The 11,777-nt window shown below is 36.2% G+C and overlaps 1 pseudogene; it reads right to left on the bottom strand.

Moving 5' to 3' along the window:
- Nucleotides 1-8,924: 8,924 nt before the first annotated feature.
- LOC116282828 (U6 spliceosomal RNA) lies at nt 8,925-9,024 on the bottom strand (annotated as a pseudogene).
- Nucleotides 9,025-11,777: the final 2,753 nt, after the last annotated feature.

Here is an 11,777-nt window from a genome sequence, read left to right as displayed (position 1 = left end):
TTACCATCCCTTTGTCCCACTCCCAGCTGCTCCTGCCAGTTTCCTTATAAACTGACTGTTTGGTAGACTCCCTGAAGTCTATTTTAATTCTCGTCATGTAAGCAGTGAGGGTGGCCTGAGAAGAACGTCCTCAGGCTTTGACATAGTCAATGGTTTACAAATTATTTTTCAGTGAAATTTTATGGCTTATTATGGAACAGTTGAGTTCTAAGGGTTGGAGATACAATGAGGAATAGGTCTCTCTTTACAAGAGTTTGCATTCTTGGTGCAGTGAAGACAATAATGAAGATAATGAACAGATGATCTAAATCAATTGCAGGTTAAGTCCTATAAGAAAACTACAGAACAGAGTAATCTGATACCTGTTGGGAAGGAGGGGAGCTGTTTGCAAAGTTATCAGCAAAGTTCCTCTAATTACTTCTTTACCTCAAGGAGGCAGCTATAATAAGAGAGGTTTGGAGCTAAGAGTCAGATTGCCTGAGACAGAGCTTGGCTCTACCTCATGGTAACTGTGTCATCTATAGCATGTGTGTAACCTTTGAATCCTCACTTTTTCAGTCCACAAACAATCTCTTCTCTGTGCAGCACACCTTCCTTTCCCCAGATCTCTTATTGTCTTGATTTTGTCATTTCCATTCTCACAGCATTTCTTTAATATTTCATACTTGTTTCTGGGAGAGTCCTTCAAAGTCACTTTCCAACTTACTGATTTGTTTTTCTATAGAAACTATCTGTATTAGTCTCCTGTCACTGCTATAACAAATTACCACAAACTCAGTGGCTTAAAATAACACAAATTTATTACTTACAGGACTGAAAGTCAGAAGTCGGAAATGGAACTCACTAAACTAAAATCAGGGTGTCTGCAGGGCTGTATTCGCTCTGGAGGCTCAAAGGTAGAATTGTTTTCCTTACCTTTTCTAGCTTCTAGAGATGCTCCCACGTTTCTCAGCTCACGGCCCCGTTTCTCCACCTTTGAAGTCAGCACACTGGAATGGGTCATTCTCACTTCAAAATCTCTCAAATTCTCACTCTTCTACCTCCCTCTTCCACTTTTAAGAATCATTGTGATTACACTGAGCCACTTAGAGAATCCAAAGTAATCTCACTATTTTAAAGTCAGCTGATTAGCAACCTTAATTACGTCTGCAAATTTAATTCCTCCTTGCTGTATAACCTACATATTAATAGTTTCTGGAGATTAGGAGAAAAAACATTTTGGGGAATAGAGAACATTATTCTGCACACCTCATCATTCTCCTATTCATTATATCTGTTTGTTTTTAGTTTTAATATACATGTAGTGATGTTTTTTATTTGGTTTCTATTTATGATTTTTTATTCTGTTTTATAACAACAAAACCATAGTAGGATATCATCAACCAGAATATATTTTCTGTCATTTATTTTTATACTATCTCTTGTTCAGAAAATTCTGTCTTGTTTAGATCAGATTCTACTATAAAAATTATTTATCATATAAATATTTAATTTAGAAAAGACAGCAAATGTCAGTCTCTACACTGCAAAAGAGGTCTGAACTTCATTTTGGATTTCTCATCTGCCATTGTAAATAAACTAAGTTTGTTAATAGACAATTTGAATTATTCTTATTGAAAGTAATATATACATAGGACATGATATTTCCATAAAAAATTCTATGATAATTAATTTTAAAGATCTTTTAGGTCAGGAGTCAATCTTTTCCATCTATAAGTTCTTCATTCTTATCAAAGTTCTGGCATAAAGTAAGCACTGGACCAATAATTATGGACTAAGTGATTGAGTTGGTTAATGTCATATCAAGCCATAAAGAATACAATGGGATGAGAAAAAGAAACATATTTTCAAGCATCTTCACAATTGACCAGTTGTCAGAATAGTATGATAAAGTGTGAAATGTCAAAATGCATATGTCTTGAATTTATCATTATTAATTAATTTGCAGATTTGTATTACAAACTATCAATGTCATTTAAAGAGTATTACTTCATTTTGTGGTGCCAGTTTTCTTTTGTGAACTGATTTTGCTTTTGACATAATTCTCTGGTTATTTTGGCATTATATAAGTATAAGCCTTTTTTTTTTCTGCCAGCCAAGTTTCCTTTCTTTACCAGGAAAGTCATGGGACCCCTTTAGGGGAAGAAATGGAAACAGCTGTCCCATACAGTGCTAGTGCCAATTTGATTCCTTTTAGGCCAATGATACTCTGGGCAACTCATGAATCAAACCAGAAGACTTAATTGATCTCCATATTAACAATTTTTTTAAATGCATTACATGCATACATACATAAGGTTTTCATTTTATGTTTTTATGGAAAGTTTTATAGAAGGCAACTGAAAATTTGCAATAAAGAGGAGATTATTGCCAGAAAAATGTATTTTATTATCTATGCCAGACTACTAGAGCTATTTTTCCACAGCAGCTCTCCCTTTTGAAGCTGACCAGCAGCAAGGTGAATAATTATTAGAAGCACAGCAAGTTCTTGGATAGAGCCCATTTGGTAAAGAGCTTATTCTAAGGCATTCGACTGCATGTAAAGAGAAAAAAGGATTTCCAAAGTAAGCAGATATCTTTGAAGAATTTATAGCCTCTGAAGTGATCTCAAAGCAACAAATTTAGTTGCATATAATTCTCTTTGGAATGTACAATATGGCTTGCTCCCGATACATGATATTTTAGTAGCAATTTATTCAAAGGGATAGCTCCATAGAAAGACTCAGTTTCCAGATAGCATCGAAATGTTTTCCTAGTTATGCACAGAACATTAGACTGAGCTAGAACTATAATCAGAACTTCATTTATGAGTTATAGTTAAAGGCAAAATTTATTGACAAGCATGCATCATTTACATACAGCTTTTCTGGACTTTAAGTTCTCTCATTTTCTTTCTTTCCTGACCCAAAGTGGCCAGCTGTCAGCTATGCACTGAAGGAAAGGCAACTTTAACAGGAGAGGGTTAGAAGGAGAATGATTTGTTTCAGTGTACATGAAGTATTGTACAAGATGACTGAAAAATTTGAGTTATGTAAGGACCAACTTTATTTGCCCTCAAGCATTTAGATTCTAGGACTATTGATTACAACTACCCACCAGAAGCTGGACCCAAAAGGGCACAGTGCTTTCTGAAACGTAGCCACTTGTGGTCAGGGCTGATTTATTTACTTTCACTTTGTATTTACCTTTCAGCGGCTTTAATCACAGAGGTGCTTACACTTTTTCCAGGTCGTGAGTTTTAATTGCCATTTGCACCTTCGCATTAGTGCATAATTTTATACTGTTGGTTTTTACATCACACATGACCTTCATGACATAGATGAATGTCTTTGGAAGCTGAATAAGATGTACCTTTTCCTGCCTGTATAACTCAAGGAAACAGTGTGATGGAAGAACAGTAGTACCAACACGAAGAAGAGATACAAAGACAAACGTGACATTACATTTCCCTTATGTCATTAGTCTTTACTTCCTAATTTCATTTTCTAATCTATTGCCTCACTGCCCTCTCCTGGGAGTAGAGCTCAAAATTCAAAAGAGTGATTTGTTTGCACTCTGGTGTTGAACTTTGGAGGCAAAACTTTAGGGAATCGACAGGCAGTGGACTGCTGACAAGTTATCCACTGGAGTATAGAATGTCATGTGAGCGGCAGAATAATACAAGCAACAACATTAACTTTTGCCTGAAACTATATTCTCAAATTATTCAGACCAGGACAAGAAAAATGCAAAAGAGTGTTGTAGAAGCACTGTTTATTGAAACTGATGTAGAATGTGGCTTTGTGTGTGTATCCTGGGGGTATATATCCATCAATACTAAAAATGCTGCTGAGATTCACTTAACTAACTACTGGATGTCAGTGTTGCTCCACTATGAAAATTTTTTTACAAAAACCACAAAACATTGAGTACAAAATTCCTTACAAAAAATAATATATTAGAAATATGCATTTATAGAAAGGATTAAATTAAGGCTCATTAAAATAACTTTTATCCAGCCTGCTTATTTTATTTAGCTTTCTTTTTTTGTTTTCATTAGTAAAATTAGTTTAGTTTAATCCATGCTAGGCTCAAAGTATTAGCAAGATTTCAAAATATTTTCTGTTGAGATGTTTTAATTTCCATATTGGAAAACACTGAAACCAGAAAAGGAGAAATAAAATAATACTTTAAATGATTATCTATCTATCATCTGTATACAACATTTCACAGCACTGTTTTCTTTTCTTTTCTTATCTTTTCTTTTTTTCTGTTTTTTTTTTTGACAGGGAAGAGATTTAAAATTAACTTAAAGGAAGTATCTCAGATATGTCATGGCAACTACACAAAAGAAAGTCTTAACATAAATGTGCTTCATTTCTTATATAAAATGCTTTGCTTTTAAATGTTACTTCTTTATAGAGCTAAAAATTTTTGACATCATCTACAGCAGCATTTCTCAGTCTTTTTTCATTGTATATTATCAATAAGAAAAATTATTGTGACACTAACAAAAGGTACTCACTACTAAGGAATAAGAGTTTATCTGTGGATTTGAGCTCTGGAAGGACAAAACCGATCGTAGTACCTTAGGATTTCTCTTCACCCTTCCCAGGCCAATTTTCCTCCCCTTGTCATCAGTATCACCCACAATGAACATCCTTATTCTACTGTGATCATACAGTTTCCATGGCTTCATAACAATCATTCATTTCTCAAGCTTTGCATTTAATTTTGGATTAAAATATGACTATAACTAATTAAAAACACAATTACTTTTGTTACTCTTGTTTTCAAAGGCTAACCTGGTACAATAGTTAAGAAACTAAAATGAGTTATTGATTATTACTTCATGGGTATTTTTCTGACTTCAGTAGGCTATTTTCATAATAAGTTTTGGTTTAGCCATCTTAATTTGCCCATGAATAAAAATAGACATATATGCAAATATAAACATATTACAAATTTAAAAAATAAAGTGTTTATTTCATTGATTTCCTCCACCTCTTCCAAAACCCTTGTTACCTTAAAATGGGCGAGTGGATAATCTAAAAGTCATACATAATATATTCTTGTCAATGAATTTTTTCAGAGTTGCTTTCCCCACTATTGTAGCTTACATCTTTGTTCTTATTAGCATTTATTTCGTTTTCTAACACAAATCATTTCAAGAAAGGGAAGTCCATCATATTTTCAAACAAATTACACTTGTAAATGAAATAAAAATCCTCAGGGAGATACTTGACTTTATAGTATCTAACAGCCAAAAGTGGTCATTTGATTACCAATTATAGCTAAATAAAAATAAATAAATGACTGCTACATACACAAGTGGTTTAAAAGCAGATATATTTTAAAAAGATACAACTTGCTGAATTCGGCTTCATATAGCAAATCATTTTTTCTATAACTACCTTCAGGTAAAAATATAGGAGAATGAATAGTTCTTAATATTTTTCAAATGACTAGTCAATAAAAAGTCAATTCTTATCTCGTATCTTTAAAGAATTGCCAACAGTTAAAATCGTGTGGACATTTTTAAAGGAAGAATGTATTTGAAAATAAAATAAGCCCTTAATTTAGGACATTCCACATGCAACACATCCCCACTGAAAATGGCTCAGCAATACTTTTCATTTAAGAATGAAAGCTGACTCCTGAATTTATTCTACTTAGTTGCTTATCATGAGAAATTCTAGTATGATTATATAAAAATGCATGCATCTCTGAAGCCCCATGAGTGACTTAAACTGTTTATAATTTTATCCATTTGGAAACTAGAATTGAAACTGTGAACTCTGAATTATATATAATAATTGGTTGGTGAAGACATGGATAATTTACAGGAAGACTTGATTAAAAGACAAATATTTTATGAAGTCTTCATGTTTAGTTTTGCAACAAATGTGACCTTATGAAGACATTGTTAGGAGAGAATTTGCATGGGACTTGCTCATTTCTGCCCATCTTGTGAGAAAGGGTCCTGAGGACCTTCTTCTGGACTATCTTATCAAAGATGTTTGTAGAGCAAACAGCCTTGAAAGATAGAAATGGTCCATCTTTGCCCCTCCCTCCCTCCACCCATATTCTAAGCCAGTGAGGGGTTAATGTGCTGTCCAGTATAACAGAGAACATGTCCGTCTCAGGAGCAAAGGTCAGGCTTACTGCCCATTATACAAGACTGGATTCCTTAACTAAAGACATACCTCTATGAGAATAAGTGTCACCCCCTCTTTGCCTCACCCTATGGGAACTAGATTTCAGAGACCTGGTACAAATGCTGAAACACCACTACCTCTAATGCTGGGAGTATTAAAGGAGTTTTCGTGTTCTGTCAACAGTCAAGGAATGACCCTCTCTCCCTCTCCTGTCCCCTCTCCCCTGCTTTATCTCCTTCCTTCATGTACGTATAACATGAATATTAAGTTGACCCGTAACCAAGTCTCTTGGAGGAGAAATACAGTTGCATTCTCTCTGCCTTGTCCTTGCTGGGCCATCACAGGTTAGGTGAGACCCTTAGGGAGAAATGATTTTCAGATTTCAGAATTACTGCTGTTCTAGAAGGAGAGTACTCTGCAGATAATTAATAAGGTGTTTGGAGCCCATTATATGCTCACAGGCAGGACACTGCAGATAATGTGAGTTTTGGGCCAGTGACCCTTAATTTAATATACTACCATTTCTTCACAAAACATGAATATTGAAACTTTAAACAAACCAAAACTGTGTCATTTTTTAAAAGATTAAATGGGCTTTGTTCAACGATTCATGAATCAAGCAGCATCTAATCCAGCAGGTAGAAAGGAGTCCTGAGGACAAGACTTTTACAGGCAGAAAGGAGCAGGAAAAGGAAGTTATCCTAGGCCAAAAAATGGGTTAGTTATTTCAGAGTCATTTCACAGGATGTCAGAGGTCTATCAGGCAGGTTACCCAGCTCGTGTTGATCAGATGATTCCTGACTGACTAGTTGATGGTTCTAGTTCTGGCCACAGCTATACTTAAGTCTCAGTTTGGTGACATAGGGCTTGGCACAAGTGACTACCTTTTAGGTCTCTTGTCTTATTTTTTAACAATATTAAGAAATACTTGCACAGTGGTCCCAGTCATGTTTTGACAGCAAATGAGTTTGCCACTAGCTTTGGAAAGTATCTGTGGTCTTAAGAGCTTTCTGGTTTAAGAATTATTGAGGATGGTGGCCCTAGAGCCTGAGGGTAAGGGGTAGAGAGGTTGAAATGGACACAAGCCTGCTTTTATCTGAAGCTTAACCTGGTGCCGGGAGCCACCAGTCCACTTTCAGCAGCACACTGTTATTTAATTTTCTTTTCCTTAAATATTTCATATGGAGATGGATGGCAAGGATCTAAAAGGGATTTCTGTTTTTCTGTTTTCACTGAACAAAATATCGACAAATAGATTCTCTAAAAATTACTTTTTTTTTTCTGTTTGGTTAGAGAAATAAAAAGAGACTCTAAATTTCCGAACTTCCAGCATGACTTTTCTTCTACTCTCATTTAGCAATCATTATAGAGTATATACCCTTTCTCATTACCTACTTTATTAAGCTGTCCCCTTGAAGGAATAATGTCCCTTGCTTTTCAAAGGGAGAGAAATGAGAAAGGACATTAATTTTATGTGTTCTTTGAATCCCTGTCCTTGATCACGAGCATTCAGATTATAATTCTTCTTGTTTTCGCCAGAGTAAAGAGACAAGTGTAAGGAAGTCTTAAGCTATTTCTCTCCTTTGGATGTCAACACTAACTTTCTACGTGGTTAAGATATTGAGGCCCAAGGAGGTTAGATTTCCCAGTCTGCGAAGTGGGAGAATTCTCCAAAATACAGTCTTGTGAAAATGTAATGTGAGGATACATGCGAAAACACTTTGGAAGGTATAAAGAATGATGTACCGTAAAGTAACATGATTATTTTGACTGAAGGAAGATGGTTATTTATACAGAAGTACGCTTTTTAAGCTAGCTGATACTGCTCTCTAGTAAGAGAACTGGGTTTGCAAGACACCCTTTTGTTCTTTGAGTTACAAGACCCTTAAGGCAATGGGTCAAGTCCTTTTCATTTATGTCTTTGTCAGGGCTCATAGAATAATGATTTTCTTTTACAAATCACTGAATAAATAGATGCAGACAGAATTATCATTTTGAATATTAGGAAAGCAGTGTGTTTTAAAAGAAATTTGGCATGGGAAAAATGTTAAAAGAGCCATTTGCTTGTTAAATTATGTAGAAGAGAAAGTTTAAAGAAGTTGAAGTTATTTTAGAGGCGATAAAGAAAAAAAATAAATAGCTGGATGTACCCAAGTAGGACAAAGTTAATGCAATTAAATATGCTAAACTAATATTCGTTTTGAAATTATTATTATTATTATGGGGTCAATTATTTTTGTGGGGACATCTTTCAAAGTCCAATGACGCCCATCCCTGGGCTCTCAGATGTCTGCCTGCGATCCCTAAACGAAGTTCATGCTCTCCTGGGCGAGTTGGCCCTAACAAACTGAGAGCCCGCGGTAACACCTGACCTCGCAGAGCGCAGGCTGGCTTGTCTCAGCCCACCTTATCAGAGTCATGAACCTCACTGCTCTTCATGGACCCTAAACTTCTTACCTCCCCTACAACCAGTCAGAGACTTGCGCACAAGTTGATCAGGCACCTCGTGGCCCTCCCTTATGAAAGACCCAACCACCGGCCCTGGGTGCTCACGGGCGCCTCTGGTCTGTGTGGCCCGCTGCTCCTCTATGGCAGCATAACCTAATAAACTCCTTTACTATCCTCCTCCTTCGTCTTTGGTAAATTCTTTCACCAACCTGTGTCACCGGCCCACCACCACATTGTGTACCCCAACAATTAATTTCTGAGAGGTCATTGTGATTATATTTAATTTGGTATCCTGCTTAGAATAAGAGCAGTGTGAATTATGCATTATTATTACTATGTAAAAGCATAGAATGCTCCGTGCATTTGCACGTCATTCTTGTCCGTGCTCATCTTCTCTGTATTGTTCCAGTTCCAGCATATGTGCTGCTGAAGTGAGCGCTAAAGCTTCTCTTAATGACTAAATCTAAACAAGCATTATCAATGTCTCAAGCAACTGGACAAATGTGGTCTATGATGGACCTGAAGTGTTGCCATAACAGGACATTAGATACCGTGGTCGTGTGTGGGCACTACATCTGTGGTAGTACACTGCAAGGGAGTCCATATTTCATGTCTTCATAATAAGAAATTACTATGGAAAAATTCATCTATATCTTAGAAGTATTTAATAACTCAATTTAAGAACAGATGGTCAACAGTGAATCTATTGAAAACTAAAGAGATACATTTACCTTGGAGACAATCAAAGAAAAATAATTGTTTTAAAATGTTGACTAGGTGTTGGCCACAGTACTAAATTCTGGCATTTATTTTGTTCTCATAACAAAACTGTAGCTGTGACTCTTAAAATATTAATTTTATTGATGAAACATAATGCTCAGAGAAGTTCAGAAATTTATCCAGAGTCATAAAGCTAATAACTAATGAAGTGAGGATTGAGAAGTATGCCTTAGTAGTTTTACGCCTGTACAGTTATCACATAGCATCTGTTCTGGGGATGATTCTGCCTTTTGTGGTCAGTTTTTAATGAGACAGTATTATTATCCAGACCTGTGATCTTAAGACAGCCTGTCTAGTTTGAATCTTTGATCTACTGCTACTTATGTCATGATCTGGAGCTAACTGCTTAATATTCCTAAGGCTCAGACTTTTCATCCACAAAATAGAAATACTACTACTCTCTTATGGAATCATCTGTGTGCTACATTGTATACCAAGGAAGAAAGAGGCTGCAGAAAGAAAGACTAGGTTGTTTTAAGGGTTAACTGCAACAACAGGTCTTGTTAAAAATTTAAAGACACACAAAAACAAACTACTTACCATAATATCTAGTAATAAATTGAATAGAAGTTTCTTTTTATTATAAATGCTATCAACTGCTACAGTGTTCAAAATTTCTATGACATTGTTAAGGAAGGGGATATGGAGAGGAAAGTCAAATGAGCCAGGGTAGAAATCCAGACCCCTAGAGTTAGCAAGATGGAGAAGGAATGGCCAGAGAATCAACAATTAGGGATCAGGAGAGTTTTGATAAAATTGTGTCAAGGAAGTTGAAGAAAGCAGGTGTCAGCAGTGAAATATACTTCAGTGGCCTTGAGAAATACACAATGTGAAGGGGACATTGGAGTAAGTAGGGCATAAGTGTGTTTGTACGAGGTCGACTTGCCGAATACGCGAAAATTTACAGAGCAATTCTGAAGTTCTTACCCATTTTGTCTGTTAAGTCTATTTTTGTGTGATTCAATAGAAATATTTTCCTAAGAATGGCAGAATGCTAATAGCTGGTATGCAAGATTATCTGACAGCACTGGCTCGTAATCCTGTTGGCAGCATGATTAAAATGAAATTATGGCTCATTTGACTTAAGTGAGAGTTAAAAAAAACCAAATTCTTTGTTGGCATTTGCTAATGGCTATGACATGGCAACCACCTTCCTCGTGAAGTTTCCAGTCTCCCAGCCTCATTAGATATCATTTAGATCCTGATGTTTCTCATCTTTCCTCCTTGGGATCTTTGCATTGGCCATGCCCTCTGTTTGGAATGGCTTTTTCCCCTACAATCTACTTATCCTTTCAATCTTTAAAATTCAACTCAAATGTCACTTTCTTAAAAAAAAATACAAAAATAAAAACAACAATAAACCCCACACTTTACAAATACAACCCTCCAGACTATGCTTATTCCCCGATACACATTTATTTCTCCCTATATATTTATTTGTAGAATGGTCAAATTGCAATTAAAATTTTTTAAATGTCTATAACGTCTTACTGTCTTCATCCTAACTAGAAATAAAGCTTCATAAGTACAGGAACAATGGCGAGCTTTTCTCCAGTGAACCTCCAGTTCCTTACATGTATTACTATCTGTGGAAAAAACAACGGAACAAAAAAAGAGACATTCCCTTGGATTTCCATCATATCTGCATCTCAAGGATATAGCATAAGGTCTAGCGCACAGTGAATAATACATGATTGTTGAATTTATCCATAAATGATGTCTCACTTTCCGCATCTTTAACATTCCACGTTTCACACATAGTAGCATTTGGTAGGTGGCTACTCTGTTAGCCACTGTAAGCAAAGTCCATACCCTCCAGGAGTTCATAATCTAGCTGAGCAAAACATAAAACCACACGTGGAACAAAACAAACGATCAAAATAAAAATAAGTGTAAAGAAAAAAAATTCTATTTCAGTGCTTGTGAGGTTAAACCCTGCTACTCATTTTGACTTTGAGCACAAGGCACTTTCCCAAAGAAGCTATCAAAACATCTCCATAGGCGAGTATGCTAAGGTACAGGAGCACGCTGCTCTTGAATCTCTTAGCCTGGAGTCAGGTCAGGAATGCCAGCTGTGATAAATTGGAAGGCGAGTACGCACAATTTGACAAGCCAGGCAAGGATTTACTTGTTGGAGTGCTTTAACTCTTTTGTTCTTAGTTTTGTCCCTCAAAATGTTCAAAGGTAGCTGAACAGCACGCCTGATCTGGCACAGGGGGTGTCGTAAGTGCAGAGTATATGTATTTTTTCACTTTGTGGGTGCAGTGTTCACATCACTGTTGCTCTGATCATCAATTTGCATTGCATTGTTCCCTCTCTTATTTATGAATGTCGCTTTCTCCCCTCGTAGTCATGCCTACCTGCTCCATCACTTCCGCATCAGTAGGTGAGTACAATACACAGTGAAGGAAG

This window comes from Vicugna pacos, chromosome 13 (genome assembly GCF_048564905.1).
Source record: "Vicugna pacos chromosome 13, VicPac4, whole genome shotgun sequence".
NCBI classification, from domain to species: domain Eukaryota; kingdom Metazoa; phylum Chordata; class Mammalia; order Artiodactyla; family Camelidae; genus Vicugna; species Vicugna pacos.
This window is presented reverse-complemented; position numbering and strand designations above follow the sequence as displayed.